The 17,399-nt window shown below is 38.3% G+C and overlaps 2 pseudogenes across 1 annotated transcript; both read right to left on the reverse strand.

Annotated features, from left to right (window-relative positions):
• Nucleotides 1–1,297: 1,297 nt before the first annotated feature.
• Nucleotides 1,298–14,364, reverse strand: LOC137723807 (thaumatin-like protein; annotated as a pseudogene).
• Nucleotides 14,365–14,828: 464 nt separating this feature from the next.
• LOC137722890 (thaumatin-like protein pseudogene) lies at nt 14,829–15,887 on the reverse strand (annotated as a pseudogene). The gene has a single exon (XR_015961520.1). The product of XR_015961520.1 is annotated as a thaumatin-like protein pseudogene (transcript).
• Nucleotides 15,888–17,399: the final 1,512 nt, after the last annotated feature.

Here is a 17,399-nt window from a genome sequence, read left to right on the forward strand (position 1 = left end):
GTGGTCTAATATCCTAATTGATAAGGTGTTGAATTTCCACGCATACGTTCGAAAATTTCATTTTTCTAAATTATTATAGTAACTCACACCCTTTCTTTAATAATCATAATTTTAAAAAAAAAAAAAAAAATTGCACGACTTGCATGCTCTGTGCCTTAATGGTGGTTATGAAAACGGTTGTATGACTTGAATGCTCTGCCTTAATTGCAGTTAAAGAAATTGTACTACTTCAAAGTTACTGTTTGATGAAAGCGGCTGGTGCTTCGCCTTAATGGTGGTGAGATATATATGGTACATCTCAATATTTATGAATTGGCTAAGGGATTGGTTTAGGCTCTATTAGGGGTAATTATGAAGAAAAAAAAACAATTTTATTGCATATTGGGCTTCACTTCGGCCCATGTTTTTAATGTTCGTAGAGCTATTTTATGATTAGTTTTTTTTTTTTTTTTTTTTTTTTTTTAGTGATTAAATATCAAGCCCTTTTGATTAAATAAAAGTTTATGATGGTTTTTTGTTAAGAAAAAGTTGGTCCAAAATTTTTTTTTATTAAAGCTCCCTATTAATTAACTAGGATAGTTGATATTCAAACATATAACAAAAAAGGTAAGATACCTAAATCACTGATTCATTGTGCATGCTTTGTTTTAGAATGCAGTATAATTTAAACTGTAAGATGAACGATGAACATATACTTGAATCAACATATAAAAGCCTAAAGAGGAAATGATGTTGATTCATCAGGCTTAGATGATAAAACAAATTCTAGTTGAAGAATCTAAATGAAAAATGATGTGATATCCAAGTGGTAACTGTGATAATGTTTATATATATCTCAACAGATCTTTTTTGTAGGTTAAATGACTTGCTGAGTATCCTCCTTTGGACTTTCTTAACTAGGGAAATTGTGTAGCTAGTGTTGCATGGATGATTAGTCCTTAAACGTTCACTTTTCCGCTTAACACATAAGGAAAGTATGTAAAAATATAGCTTTCTTAATTAGGGAAATTGTGAAGCTATAGTTGCTTGGATGATTAGTTATTAACTTGTTACAAGTACTTTGTTACATAATGTACACCATTACATATGCTGCCAAAGACGTGATTTTTTTAAAGCAAAAACTAACTTTTTATCGATGATCAAGTAATATATTACAAAACAGCCTAGATGATATCCGGTAGCTGATCAAACAAGAAGAAAATAAGAACTCAAATAAATTGAAAACTTGGTCAACTGATGTGCCATGACCTTATTGCATCGTAAGTCTTATTGTAAACACTAGCAAATATATATGCCTTGTAGCAAGGAGGTACATACATGTTTCAATCATGGGCAGAAGACAACCTTGTAGTTAGTTCCACCAGGACATGTAAATGTACTGGTTTGGTCATCCTTAGGATAACTATAAGCATCCGGGCACCGACTCTTAAAAACTTGGAGAAGTTTGTAGGGCCATAATTTCCAGAATTGCAACAATATTGATCAGTCTTGAACACAGTGCAAGGGTTGTTGCACCCTTCTGGAGCCCTTAGTTGGTTAGGGCACTGCCCATTAATATCAGCCGTGCACCTAATCCCCCTAGTGCACCCACCAGACGTGGGACTCAAGTCCATAGGTACATTAAACCCATCAACAAGAGAGATGTCAAAGAAATCCAAGTTGTTAAATTGATTAAGGGCATATTTAGCTAGGGTGTTTGGTGGTTGACTGTAGCCTTGGCATTGGAGGAGACCCCCACAATCACCAGTTTGGCATTTGCCATGTCTTGTGATAGGAGCATATTTATGCTACTTAGTTATGTTGTTTCCTTGCATTTAGTTACTTAATTACTATCTATTTTAGTCTTTTAAGCTATTTTCGTATGTTTTTAGGTCCTAATGGCAAACGGAGCAAGAAAGTGCATTTTGAGGTTAAATGGAGCAGTTTTGGGCATGGATTGGATAGCTTAACCATGGAGCAAAGAGGATCGATGAAATTGAAGTCAAGAAGGGCTAGGAAAGGCTACAAATCTGGAGAAAGAAGTCCAAATGCAAAGAAGATAAGGAAATAGCAAGAAATAAGGAACCTTATCCAAATTTTCTTATCTTATCCAAACCTTATCCAACCTTATCTTATCTTATCCTATCCTAATCTTTTCCTACCTTAATTCCAACTTCAAAGAGGACTCATTTTCACATTAAATCACCTAAATATCAATTTCTAGAAGCCCTATTTTCGTGCATTAAGTTTATGCCACATGTAACCCTTCTAGAAGTTCTAGAATCTGCCACAAGGATCATTCCTTGTCCTCCTTGGAATCTGATTGAAAGTATCCTTGTTCTTTGATGATTTGGAGTCCTAATTCCTCTCATTTTCAGCCCAAATTTGTGTCTTCCCTTCACCCTATAAATACATGATGCCACAACACTCAAAAACCACCACCCTTTACCACAAATTCACACCACACCATCCACCACACCTCAAGAGCCTAAATTCACATAAATCCCCATTGTTGGCAGCAAGGAAGGAAGGAGGAGCCACCTAGAGTGTTTCTAGGTGTATTCTATCTTTGTTTTTGATGTTTAAGTTTAATTATCTTTGTTTTGCGAACATGTGGAACTAATTTCTTTTTAGTTAGAGGTGAATTTGAAGCCATGATTATATGTTTTATATGAATTGATTACGTCCAGTTATTGTTTCTTAAGGCATGAATGTGATTTGCTTATCTAAGTTATTAAAACTTGTTTATGTATGTGGGTTGGGGGTCGACACTTAATTTGCATGCATGAATTTGATGCTAAAGTATAAGGGGGTTTCACGTAAGAGTTATTCACTTATATTCACAAGTAGTGGAGGTTGCTAGTCACAATCGTGTTAAGTAAATCCTTGGTATGAGTCTCATGCGTTTCATAGTAATGAATGCCTTGTCAATGCTTATGATTTTCATAGAACTTAATGACTTTTGACATGTATCTCTATCATGCGTTTCATATAGGGAACTTGAGAAAGATAATTTGGTTTAGATGTGTATTCCATCTAATTCAATGAAATAAGGAAAATCTAATGGTTAGTTGTGCGATGCAACTAACTTGGGGTGTTGTCATTCATGGTTTAAAGGAATAATAACTGGAAATCAATTTGTATGCATGTGTGTCATGTGTGGAGATAAACCCTCTAACTAGCCTTTCACCCATTTAATTCACCTAATTTCATTTTTTACAAAGTGTTTTCTACAAAATTTTTGTTTTAAGTTTTAAATTCGTCAAAAACAATCCCCCTTTCATTTAGTCTTGTTATTTGAGTCAAAATCTGTTTTCTTTTAGTTTTTTGAGTCAAGTTAAGGTTTATTTTCGTCCAAAACACTTGTTAGGTCTAAAATTGAGTCTTTTTTAGTGTTTGTTGCTGTTTTGAGTGTTTTAAGTTAGTTTAGAGTCTATAGAGTCTAGTTTAGTGTTTTTGAGTCTTAATTGTGTTGATTAGCATCCCTTCTAATCCCCGGCCTAAAACGATCCCTACTTTCATATACTACAATCACAGGGTTTTAATTTGAGTGTGTCAAGTTAATTTTCACATCAAATTTTGGAGCTGTTGCCGGGGATTAGTAAAATTGCTAATCCCTCTGTTTGTTTGTTTATTTTTCTTTTGATATTTGATTTAGTTTTATTTCTTTGATTTCAGGTACTAGAGAAGCAAGACATGGCAATTGCTAATCTTCAAGCTCAAATAGCGAATCTTACTTGTCAGTTATCACAGTATGCCAAAGGATCCACAATGCAAAGTGTCCCTACATTTGGTGCTTCTTATAGGCAAGAATATCAAGCAAATCAATGTGCACAAAGAGATTGGAGTGATCATTCAAATTCTATGTGGTGGGAATTTCAATAAGTTGAACACAAAGGATATTGGCAGCCATATGAGGAGTTTTATTCAACGCCTATGCAGCCAGCACAACCTCATATACAATATGCCCAACCAAACTCAGGTTCGTCAATAGATTATAATCAAATTCTTAATGAATTAATTTCTTTGGTGCAGGGCTCACAAAATCAAGTCAAGGAGGATCAACAAAGAGAATATTGGCAGCCATATGAGGAGTTCTATACAACACCTATGCAGCCACCGCAACCTGCCCAAACAAATTCAGGTACGTCTTTGTATAATGATACGCTTATTAAGTTACTCACCAATTTGTCTCAGGGGCAAGAAAATCAAAACAAAGCAATACAAAATCAAGACAAAAGGTTGGACCACTTGGAAAAGAAAATTGGGCAGATAACGGAGTTCGTAGGATAATTTCAAGACCAAGGCAAACTCCCTATTTCAACCATTGCAAATCCGAATGGAGGATTTGAAACTGCCAAGGAATCATCTTGAGAAGTAGCAAGGAGGTTGGAACAGACCCTAAACCATCAAAATCAAATTACAAGGAAGATGAAAGATTGCAATTTGAGGGAGAGGAACACACTCAACCCACGGAAAGGGCGGAAACACCTTTGCCGCAGGCACCTATTGCTCCTACGCCATCCAATTCAGGTAAGGTTGTTCCAAATTTAATTATTTCTAACCCCGTTCCACCAAATGTCCCTATTCCTTGCAGGATCATGCACACCAAGGAAGAAGAGGGTGAGAAAGGCATCTTTGAATCCTTTCCAAAGAATCAAGAGCAAGATGTGGCTGGGGAATGTCTAGAATTCATCAAAGAGGATATACTTGAGACAACAATTCGCAAAGAAATTGGATTTTATGACACGGGACAAGTCATAACTCTCAAATCACCAAATCTAGCTGAATTTTCTAGTCCTACAACTTTCGAAGGGGTGTTTATTCTTGAGTTCATGTCGGAGCACACAGCTAAGCCACCTCCCCGAATTTCAATTTTGTTTTATACTAATATGTTGTTAATGATTCAGGCACCCACTCTAGAATTTAAACCATTACTGGATCATTTCAAGTATCACTTTCCATTCAAAGATCAATTCCATGCCGTGGACTCCAATGAAGTTTAAAGAGAGGTATTGTCTGGCTGGAAGACGTTAAAGCAAGCGCTTTTTGGGAGGCAACCCATGCATGCAAATAAAGAAGACCTAGGAATCTTCAACACTCCATAACCAGATTTGCGTTCCCAAACCCTACTCTTTATTGCTTTTACTTTGCCATGATTGTCGTGTTTGTTAGTTGTGTTATTTGGTTGTTTATTTGTGAGTCTATGCTTAAAACATTGAGGACAATGTTTGGTTTAAGTGTGGGGGGTAAATAAAGTGTTTTTGCATGATTTTCGTGGGATTTTATCACCTATCACTTCTAAAGTTGTTTCTCACTGCTTTTAGTGTTTTTAGTGTGTGTGTTTGTATGTGTCTTAAACAGAAAATCCAAAAATTTGAAAAAAAAAAATCGAAAAAGAGTGTTTTAAAAACCCAAAAAGAGTTGTTTTTAGAGTCGTTTTTGTTTTTATGTTTGTTTGTGTCTTAGGATACCTTCCAACACAATGATGAGGATTTGGTTTTTAATTGCATGACTATTAAAGAAAGTTACAAACATGGATGGAAGTTCGATATGCTCTTTGGTTTATGCTTAGTTGTAGTTGACATTTACAAATTCACATATAATCACAAAGGAAAAAAAATCAGTTTTTGTAACATGCTTGAAGGAAGGAACTCAAATTAACGCTACAACCCTGAGAGACTTGAGCCTAAACTTTGTTTGGAGAGTTATTAATCTTGATGTTTTTATTTTCTAAAGTCGTTGCATGATCTCATTATTTCTTTGCTTGGTTGCTACTTAGAATGCGTTTTATCACTATAGTTCCAAATACTACAACTCATGCCCATTTCATTCAAAGCATAAAATTGAGTGCATAACATAAAACAAGATGAACTTGTTTTAGTTAAAACCATAGCCAAAAAGCCTTACCCTTTGCATATGTATTTTAAGGTTTAACCCCGTTGAGCCTTAGTTAGCCTATTTTCTTTGTTAACCACATTATCCTTACCTAGCCTAGAATAGGACTATCCATACCCTTATTCTTAAAGTGTAGTAAAGCATGACTTAGAGGGAATTCCTTTTGTTCTACAATTTGCAGAAAAACAAGTGTGGGGGAAGGATTTTCATGGGAATCTAGGGGGATGGATGATTTATGTGCCAAAGAAAAGAATAGGGCACGAAAGAAAAAAAAAAAAAAAAAAAAAAAGAAGAAGAAAAAAAACGTGAAAAAGACAAAAGGAAGTTGAAAAAAAAGAAAAGAAAAAAAGAGTTGAAAATACATGAGAATGAACACACAAGTGTTGATTGTTGAAGAAAGGGTCCAAAAGTTTGAATTTGACCCTAAGTTTTATGTGAATCGTCCCTTGGTGTTCAAAGTTGATTTCTGCATTCAAAAGTGAATTCTAAGTGTTTATTTCATTACTTTACTTACTATTGCTTTAAGAACTTTTGTTTATCCTTACCTTTCTTTGTTAGCCAATACCTTAGCCCCGTTACAACCCTTTGACTTCGATCTTGATTGTTATGTGTTTCAATATATGGAGTTTAAAATTCGTTTGAGCATATGGTATCCCTGGTTCTCGCGTCTAAGTAGTGGCATTCCGTTCATGAGATCATATACATATACATGTTTATAATTCCAGAAAGTGTCTTCTTTGATTATACATATGTGAGTATTAGTCTACATGTTTACATCAATCTTCTCTCGTATACCTAGTGTAGGGAGTGTAATCAGAAAATCTATGTGAAAATAGAGAGTATATCTAGTGAGGAATTGAGGGAATTCTCTAAGGCATGTTACTACATTCAAAATCATGTTTTAATTGATTAAATGCGAGCTAGTGAGTGGTGACTATGGTTAAGTATATGCTAAACGGTAGAGATGGCTAAAATCTATGGGAGTAGTGATTTTTAACAATTCATGTTGCATTGGAAATCCCTGAGGTAAATGTTGGAAGGTTTAGAATGTGTTTTGTTTGTTTTATTTATTTCGTTTTGCTCGAGGACTAGCAAAATCTAAGTGTGGGGGAATGGTGTTTGGTGGCTAACTGTAGCCTTGGCATTGGAGGAGACCCCCACAATCACCAGTTTGGCATTTGCCATGTCCTGCTCCATCGAAGTTGCATCATGTCCGACACTAAATGTGAGCCCCTTTGGTACCAGCACTCACATCTAAGGCCTAGGATCGGCCTTTGTCGAGTTGGCGGCCACCGCCTGGCACAACAGCTGCCCATACAGTGTAGGCACAATTTTTTTGGATGTCAAATCGAGCTGCATTGGTTGATGCAAAGAAGAGAATGGCACATAGGATCAAGAAAACTAAGAGGCTTTTAAGGAGGCTTATTGTGGGTGCTAAGCGATACCAAAATTTGTAGATTGGTTTTTTGTATGGTTGTGTTTTGAATTCTAAGGTGGCTCATGAAGTTATATAGAGTCATTAGTAGTACATATGTGACGTCAGTATTACTTTTATATAGAGTGCATTAGTAGTACATATGTGCATTAGTAGTCCACAAGAAAAATGTGAGACTTTTCCAATAAATGATAAATATCTCAAATTTTCTCTTTCTATACTATATCTTTTCAGTATTACTTTTTATTGAATAAATTAAAGTAGAAGTTATGTATAAAAATTTATAAAAATGTGTATTAAAAAAAAAAAAAAAGGTGAATTTTTGCTCACTATTTCACAAGTGGTGGTAATTGTTTCCATCGTGCTTATTATTATTGGATGAGTTTTAATATTTAGACTTATATCTATTTATTACATAAATTTTGAAATTTATATTCATATAACGGTAAAATTGTGACCATGACCATCACTTAAGGGCAGTGCGAAAAATATTTCTTTTGTTTTGGTAAACTAAATCAGTGAAACACGAGTTCTTAATTGTGCAATAGTTGCTTAGATGAAAATGCTTCTACAGTAATGAGGAATGACTAGAAACAGATTTTTCCAAAATCAAATCGTAAAATGTAGCCAAACTTACCCAGTTTGTAATCAGTTGGAATATATACGCCTATTCTTTACATATTACAGAGAATTTAATTAAAATTATTAATTATAGGGTTGTAAGTTCAAAGTACTAATTTGAATTACAATATTTTTATATGAAGGTGTTTGGGAATCAGCTTTACCTAGTTGTTGAAGATTGTACTAATTAGAATTTGTGGTTTCTTAACTTATTATTAATTATAGGGTTGTAAGTTCAAAGTATTAGTTTGAATTACAATATTTTTATATAAAGGTGTTTGGGATCAGCTTTACCTAGTTGTTAAAGATTGTATTTATTAGAATTGGTGGTTTCTTAACTTTCAGCCATCGTTGAGAATCCAGTCACCCTCTTCTTAATTAGTTCTAGACCTGGAGTAATGGGGTTTAGTTATACATTACTAGGCATACAACATTGAGTGGTGTGAATCTCTAGATTGGTGTGCTCCGGCCACAAAGGTCTGGAGTGGATCGTCTTCCACCTAGGCAGACAACATTGGTGATGGTTAGGCTCGACAAGAGGCCTTTTACCACGATCGGCTGCAGAAGGATCGACCTGGTTATCCGCCTCAAGCACAGCTGAAGGGTTATTAATGGGGGGGGTTTAGTTGGTCAAGGGCAAATCGTTAGTGGGATTTCTTCATTGTCTTCATCCTGAAATGAGAGTTGTTAGTATTCGGAATCTAGTCAAAGAAAAAGTTGCCAACAACATGATTATACCTTTTCCTCCAGAATGATCGTCGTAGCTGTCTTTGGGTCAGGGATGGAGTTCTTCTTGGTCGAGGGAGTCGTTTTCTTCGTGGTGGTAGTTACCGGGCCGATTTCAGCATAAGCAGCTGCCGATGCTAAAATCGCAAGCCATTTAGCAACTGGATTAACGGCCAGCTTAATTGTCGGGTCTAGCTATATCGCGAACGAAGCCTTGACGACAGGAGGAGGGGGAGAAACGCTAGGAGCAGTTGCCCCCGTAATTTGACTGGAGATAACGTGAATCACCCACTCTCCTTTCTTAGCCAAGTTCTTGACTTGTTTTTTGGGCAGAAGAGCGTCTCCGGCCGTTTCGACTTTCGAGCAAGGATGTTTACTCGACGGAATCGGCACAACAGTTGCTACCCTTTTTGGAGGAGGGGCAAGTTTCTTCTTAACCGCGGCCATCGCCACCACCTTGGCCTTCTTGATAATACGGCTACCTAGAAACATTAAACCTAGGTTAAGTTAAAACTCGAAGGAGAATAAATGAACGAGGGAAATAGAGGGTATATACCTTAGGCCGTTTCTTTGGATTTGGAGCAAGGACCTTCTTTGGGCGACCGTCAAAAAGTTTTTTCAAGATTAGTGTGAAAGAAGTCTTTGGTGTAAGCCTCCTACCACTCAGCGTAGGTGTTGGCACATCGGGATCCTAGGTTTCTTGGCCGAAGGTGGAATTTGGCCTGCCGTTCGGCATATTCCTTTTTGACTATCTCGTATTCCTTTTATGATGAGCCAGAAATGCGTTCTCGGCTTAAAAAGGAACGAGATGAAAGGAATGACAGAGGGCACCCTTGGAGATAGCCTAATTGGCGAGCCAGGAAATTGGAGTGGTAGACCTCCCAACTACTTCGCCAAGCTTCGCAGCTGTAAAGCAGGTCGTAATCATGACGAATAACCCCCAGGACTCCCGATGATCGGCATCCTCAGCCGATTCCCATGACGACTGCAGGAAGATGATGGAAGACAGGTATGTCCGGTGACAGCAGATCTGGAATTCGTCGTCGGACAAATCTTCTAGGTTGAAGAAATATTTGAAAATTTCTTCGGTCGTGTGAGTAAGAATAGGGTGCGAAGCTAACTTCAGACCCATAGCCGCGATGGAACTAAAGTTTGGGATTTCAGGTTGCAGATGAGAAGTAGACTTATAACTAGAGCTGGAAGACCCAGAGTCGGCCGTTTTGATGGGGGTCAATTTTCCCCAAAGTCGCTTTGGCCAAACACCAGGTAAGGTAGGCAAAGACAGCCGACCTTAGGGCCAATGTGTGACCATTAGCCAAGGCATCGGTGACAGGCATGTTTTCGGCCAAGCACTTATATGACTTGGCACAAAAGAAGTACTTGTTGTACCAATAGAACAAGAAGGCTTCGTGTTCCCCTTTCTTGAGTTCTTCCCCTTTTAAGCCGACGAAGTGGGTGATTAAAGTGTTATAATTAAAAAGTTTTTGTGCAATTTCTGCACTTCCTCTTTTGACGGCCTTTGATCTCCCTTCATCAGAACTTCGACGGTGTGTTCCTCAAAAACCGTTTTCAGGTCCAAGTCAAACTTGTACCCGATGAGAGAAATATCGACTGTAAGGTTAGTTGGAGAGGTCTCGAGTATGGCAGTCATGTCTAGAACTGTTGGGCTAAAGGGGCCTAGAGGGAGAACCATCGTGTTGCTGGCCTAGCACCAAACGCTTAATGCAGCCATCACAAGCTCTCGATCCAAGCTTATCTCAATAGTCGAGAGTTTGATAGCATTAAAAATGCCGAGAGCCTTTCACTCGTCGCTAAAACATTTCTCCATCCTAGTGACCCAAGCAGCCCAGACTGCAGTGGTCGAGGGCCAAACACCTTGGAGTCTGGCCGATTCCCATTTCAACTAGTCGTACCCTTGGAATAAGGGTTTTAGGCAGTGCTTCTTAAGCATTTCAATGATTGCTACTGGAACATTGTCCTTAAACAATGGGCCTAAGTTTTAGTGGAAGGCGTTTGGTTCATCTTCAAACCGGATGGTTTTGATAATGTTTCGGTCGATGATGTTTTGACATTTGTTGCACTCCTCGACCAACTTGTTGATGAAAGCATTGGCAGCCATTGGAGAAGGTTTTCTAGGTATTGAAGATTGGTTTTCTGGGTTTCGAGAGGAAATGGCGAAGAGATTTGATGACAAAGGGATTTGAGATTTCTAAAAGCGTAAAGGTTTGAATGAAGAGATGTGAGTATATGTAGGCGTTTTGGGGGAAGATCTAACAATTTAAAGTTTCAAATAAAGGATAAGACCAATCGGGATTTAGTATTCATGATGAATATTCAAAGAATCCAGGTGAAGGGATCGAGAAACTAGCAAATCAAGATTGCATAACGGCGTTTGACGGTAAGTTTAATTAGGAAGAGACGTTTGAGTATCTGCACGTCTCAAAGAGACCGAAAATTCACGGATCAAGGTTATAATGATGGCGTGGGCGTTTCAGTGTCAAGCAAGGAAAACATACTTAGAGGATGCCATGTGGTAGGGTGTTTGACAAAATTTCCATCTTGCAATCGTGCTTCATAAATGCACCTGAATGGATGAGATATTCGGGACTTTTCGTTGTCTTCCAGAGATACGTCGAGGGTTTGATTTCACTTCTTCAAGGTTGAAACTCAGCTAAAGAATTTTAGGCGGAAAACCTCAAAAGTGAAGGGGCAATGTTTGGGCCCAAAATAATATTATTATGCCGAGCTTAGGTTTATGTTTGGTCCAAAGCTCTTCCAAAAATACTATAGGTCGTCTAGTGGTCATAAGCCGCCCAGTCAGGTCGGCCGAGTCTTATTACAAGAAGGATGAATCTGGGTAGGAGCGAATGAGTCAAATCCTAGTAATATAAGGAGTCTCAATGGAATAAGGATGCTAAGGTTTGAGAAGTGAATATGGCCGAATAATGAGGTTGGTTCAAAGTCCTAATGGAGGAAAAATTGGCCAAGATCTGTTTAGATTAGGATGAGGAATCCTAACCCAAGTATAGTTCTGGTTCGGCCATGACAAGGTTGGCTGCTATAAATAAGATGGGGGTGCATCATTCTAAGCTCTCTAATTCAACACACATACTGCCCTGTGCAAACCATCGCTCCACTCGAAGCTTCTCAAACACCTTGAGATTTTTATTTTCTTTTTCGCCAACACATCTTCAGTTTGGATAAATAGCATTGTGAAGACAACCAGTGACACCTTTAGTTTGGATAAACAGCACTGCTGCCGTAAAATCAGCCGTCCACGGAGCACCTTCAGTTTGGATAAACAGCACTGCGTCGAAGCCGACTGATTACCTATCCAAGTCTCAGTTGAGAAGGATTTTCTAATCCTTATTAGCAGAAGTCATCTCATTAGCCTTCTCAACGAAGTGAGGTGTTGCAGATTACTAGGCCCGGCACATTGAATGCCAAGTTGTTTTATGATTGGATACTCATAAGTGAGTTTTAGAGCTCGGCATTCTGATGGCCGAACCAAATTCACTATCAAGACATACATCTCTTTTGAGTACTTGTGTCCGTATAGCTAAGTATCGACTCGACGTGCTTATACTCTTACAAATATAATCACCGTGACCGAACCTAACGCCGACAATCCGTGAACTTCGCAAAACTAGCAACCTTGTCTTCAGGCTCCAGAACCCGAAGGACGAGACGTATTCCTTCCTCGACCGCAGTTGCAAGATCAAGAAAGTCAGTAGCGCGCTCAACGCAACATCAACACATTTTACTCCTCAGCCAAGCTCGGCCGACGAGTTGGCACGCCCAGCATCAACCAAATAACGTAGTTAGCTTATTAATTACTCGGCCTACGCGCCACGTAGGCTTGGTAGTTTTTAGGGTCAACAAATACATACAAAATAATTTACCTACACATAATTAAATAAATATTGTTTGATTCAAAAGTTAATTAAATTATAGTAAGTTATTTGCATACGCATATAGAATAAGGTTTTTACCACAAATGATCCCTAAAATTAACCCAACTCATCAAGATGGTCCTTAAAAATTGATCAGTGTAGTCCCTAAAATTTGGTATCGCAAATATATGTTGCCCTTCCGTCACAATTCCATTAAAAAAAAAAAATATCAATTATGTGCTAATGTGGTACATGACTGAGTCCGACAAGTCTAATTAATATTGCCATGTGGATTACAATACTTAAAATAATTAAAAACAATTTTAATTTTTGGATAATTTAAAAAACAAAAAAGAAAGAAAAAAAAAAAAAAAAAAGATGAGGTGTCATCATCTTATCCCACCCAAAGAAGCTGCACCCTTCCGCTTTGGCTCTAAATCGGTAAACACCTGCCTGATATCCAGAAGCCTCAAAGCCCCCAATATCGCCTCCACCCACACAATGAAGCAACACATCCCCAAAATTCAAAAATTAAATCGAAAATATAATAAAACAAATTAGAAAGTGTGAAATTACGGAAGAAAAAGCAGATTGATGGAGGAAGTACTGTCGGAATGGGCACCCCACCTCGGTCACGAGTTATGTCGATGCCCGACCCGGAAAGGCAAGAGATAGGACACGGAGTGGCGGAAGTTAGAGCTTCCTCGACCTCGAAGGCCATGCTTGTAGAGGCGTAAGCGACGGGTCTGCTCGGGTGATTACTCGGAAGGGAAGGAAGAAGATAATTAACAGTCCTCTATTTTTATTTCTTTTTTTTGAAGTTTTTAATTATATAAATAATTTTCTTATTATTTAAATATTTTAAATCCACATATCAATATTTAATTAGATTTGTGGCACATCAACACATAACAGAGTTTATGACGGAATTGTGATGGAATGATCATATTGATTTGCGATATCTAGTTTCAGGGACTATATTGATCGATTTTCAATTTCAAGAACCATATTGATGGAGTAGGTCAATTTCAAAGACCATTTGTGATAAAAATTCTATATAATAATATCAAAACATACCTAACATATCTAATAATACATACATAATAATTTAACTACATAATAAATTTATAGGCTTCAAACTTCAATAGTCCTAGACTCGTATAGTGCATGCATGCATGGTTCTAATTGATGGAGGCTGCACTTAGACTTTTCTCCATTATTAGAGGGATCGACCACCTCATATTTCTCTAGCAACTGGCGTTGATTACATGTTGGAGGGACCATAAATCTAGGCCATCGAGCGAACCCCGTTGCGTTAAAAGTGAGAATTTCTTCCATCAATTATTATGACAAGTGAGTTTTCAACACACTGCATAGTGTTTGCTCCAATTATCGCACAAGAGAGCAAAGCGTGCCACTCACATGCGCCTTCCTACTTAGGGCGTAGGATATTAGTCGTCCTTGTAGTTTCACAGAATTTCTGGGTTCTCCCCATATGGTATAAACGTTATATAGTTTAAGGCGGCCCTGTTTGGGTTTTCCTTTTTGTGTTAGTGGCAAAGGTGAAAATGCATGGAAGAAATAAAGGACGAAAAAGAGTTGATGAAGGACGGTGGGAGAGATATAGAAGAAATATTACAATAAAAGGCAACCGGTGACATCTTCAGCTTGGATAAACAGCACTGTTGTCGTAGAATCAGCAGTTCCCGGAACACCTTCAGTTTGGATAAACAGCACTGCGTCGAGTACAACTGGTTCTCTATCCAAGTCTCCGTCGAGAAGGATTTTCGAATCCTTATTGGCAGAGGTCATCTCAATAACAATCTAGGCGAAGTGAGGTGCTACAGGTTACTGCATTCGGCACATTGAAAGCTGAATTTGATATTGAACTTCGCAGAACTAGCAGCCTTATCTTTAGGCTCTAGAACCCGAAGGCCGAGGCGTGTTCCTTCCTCGGCCGCAGTTGCAAGATCAAGAAGTCAGCAGCGCGCACAACGCATTATCAAAAAATTTTACTCCTCAGCCGACGAGTTGGCACACCCCGTATCAACCGAATGACATAGTTAGCTCATTAGTTACTCAGACTGCGCACCACGTAGGCTTGGTAGTTTTTAGGGTCAACAATATCTCAACAGATCTTTATTTGTAGGTTAAATGACTTGCTAAGTATCCTCCTTTGGACTTTCTTAACTAGGGAAATTGTGCAGCTAGTGTTGCTTGGATGATTAGTCCTTAAACGTCTACTTTTCCGCTTAACTACATAAAAGGAAAGCATGTAAAAATATAGCTTTCTTAATTAGGGAAATTGTGAAGCTATAGTTGCTTGGATGATTAGTTATTAACTTGTTACAAGTACTTTGTTACATAATGCACACCGTTACATGTGCTGCCAAAGACGTGCTTTTTTTAAAAGCAAAACCATAGCTCTTTATCGATGATCAAGCAATACAATACAAAACAGCCCATATGATATCTGGTAGCTGATCAAACAAGGAGAAAATAAAAACTGAAATAAACTGACAACTTGGTCAACTGATGTGCCACGACCTTATTGTGTCGTATGTCGTATTGTAAACACTAGCAGATATATATGCCTTGTAGCAAGGAAGCACATACATGCTTCAATCATGGGCAGAAGACAACCTTGTAGTTAGTTCCACCAGGACATGTAAATGTACTGGTTTGGTCATCCTTAGGATAACTATAAGCATCCGGGCACCGACTCTTAAAAAATTTAGAGAAGTCTGTAGGGCCACAATTTCCAGAATTGCAACAATATTGATCAGTCTTAAACACAGTGCAAGGGTTGTTGCACCCTCCTGGAGCCTTCAGTTGGTTAGGACACTGCCCATTAATATCAGCCGTGCACCTAATCCCTCTAGTGCACCCACCAGACGTGGGACTAAAGTCCATAGGTACATTAAACCCATCAACAAGAGAGATGTCAAAGAAATCCAAGTTGTTAAATTGATTAAGGGCATATTCAGCTAGGGTGTTTGGTGGTTGACCGTAGCCTTGGCATTGGAGGACACCCCCACAATCACCTGTTTGGCATTTGCCACGTCCTGCTCCATCGAAGTTGCATCCTGTCCGGCACTCACATCTAACGCCCAGGATTGGCCTTTGCCAAGCTGGCGGCCACCGCCTGGCACAGCAGCTGCCCATACAGTGTAGGCACAGTTGTTTTGGATGTCAAATCGAGCTGCATTGGTTGATGCAAAGAAGAGAATGGCACATAGGATGGAGAAAATTAAGAGGCTTTTTAGGAGGCTCATTGTGGGAGCTAAGCGATACCAAAATTTGTAGATTGGTTTTTTGTATGGTTGTGTTTTGAATTCTAAGGTGGCTCATGAAGTTATATAGTGCATTAGTAGTACTTATGTGACGTCGGTTTATTAGGTCAGCATTTCCGCCCAGGCCCACTGCTTTAAGTTTCCACAAGAAAAAAGTGAGAGACTTTTCCAAATATAATAAGGTTTTTATCACAAATGATCCCTAAAATTGACCCAACTTATCAAGATGGTCCTTGGAATTAAAATTTGATCAGTGTAGTCCCTGAAATTCAGTATCGCAAATTAATGTGGTCCTTCCATCACAATTCCATAAAAAAAAATCAGTTATGTGCTAATGTGGCACATGACTGGATCCCACAAGTCTAATTAATATTGCCACGTGGATTAGAAGTACTTAAAATAATTAAAAACAATTTTAATTTTTGGATAATTAAAAAAAAAAAAGATGACGAGTCATCTACTTATCCCACCCAAGGAAGCTGCACCCTTCAGCTTTGGCTCTAAATCGGGAAACACCTGCCTGATATCCAGAAGCCTCAAAGCCCCCAATATCGCCTCCACCCACACAATGAAGCAACACATCCCCAAAATTCAAATAAATATAATAAAACAAATTACAAAGTGTGAAATTACGGAAGAAAAAGCAGATTGATGGAGGAAGTACTGTCGGAATGGGCACCCCACCTCTGTCATGAGCTATGTCGATGCCGCCGATGATCAGAGGGTAATTGGGCTCCAACTGTGCAGGTCACACCCGTGCTCGACCCGGAAAGGCAAGAGATAGGACACGGAGTGGCCGAAGTTAGAGCTTGGTCGACCTCGAAGGCCATGCTTGTAGAGGCGTAAGCGACGGGTATGCTCGGGTGATTACTCGGATGGGAAGGAAAAAGATGATGAACAGTCATCTTTTGTTTCTTTCTATTTTTTGAAGTTTTTAATTATATAAATAATTTTTTTATTGTCTAAATATTTTAAATCCACATATCAATATTTAATTAGATTTGTAGGACCCAATTATATGCCACATCAGCACATAACAAAGTTTATGGCGGAAATGTGGTGGAAGGATCATATTGATTTGCGACATCTAATTTCAGGGACTACATTGATTGATTTTCAATTTCAAGGACCATATTGATGGAGTAGGTCAATTTCAAAGATCATTTGTAATAAAATTCTATGTAATAATATTAAAACATGCCTAACATATCTAATAATACATACAAAATAATTTAACTACATAATAAATTTATAGGCTTCGAACTTCAATAGTCCTATACTCGTATAGTGCATGCATGCATGGTTATAATTGATGGAGGCTGCGCTTAGACTTTTCTCCATTATTAGAGGGATCGACCACCTCATATTTCTCTAGCAACTGGCGTTGATTACATGTTGGAGGGACCATAAATTTAGGCCATCGAGCGAACCCCGTTGCGTTTAAAGTGAGAATTTCTTCCATCAATTATTATGACAAGTGAGTTTTCAACACACTGCATAGTGTTTGCTCCAATTATCGCACAAGAGAGCAAAGTGTGCCACGAACATGCGCCT

The sequence above is a fragment of the Pyrus communis genome, chromosome 4 (genome assembly GCF_041283825.1).
Source record: "Pyrus communis isolate YQ-2024b chromosome 4, ASM4128382v1, whole genome shotgun sequence".
NCBI lineage: Eukaryota > Viridiplantae > Streptophyta > Magnoliopsida > Rosales > Rosaceae > Pyrus > Pyrus communis.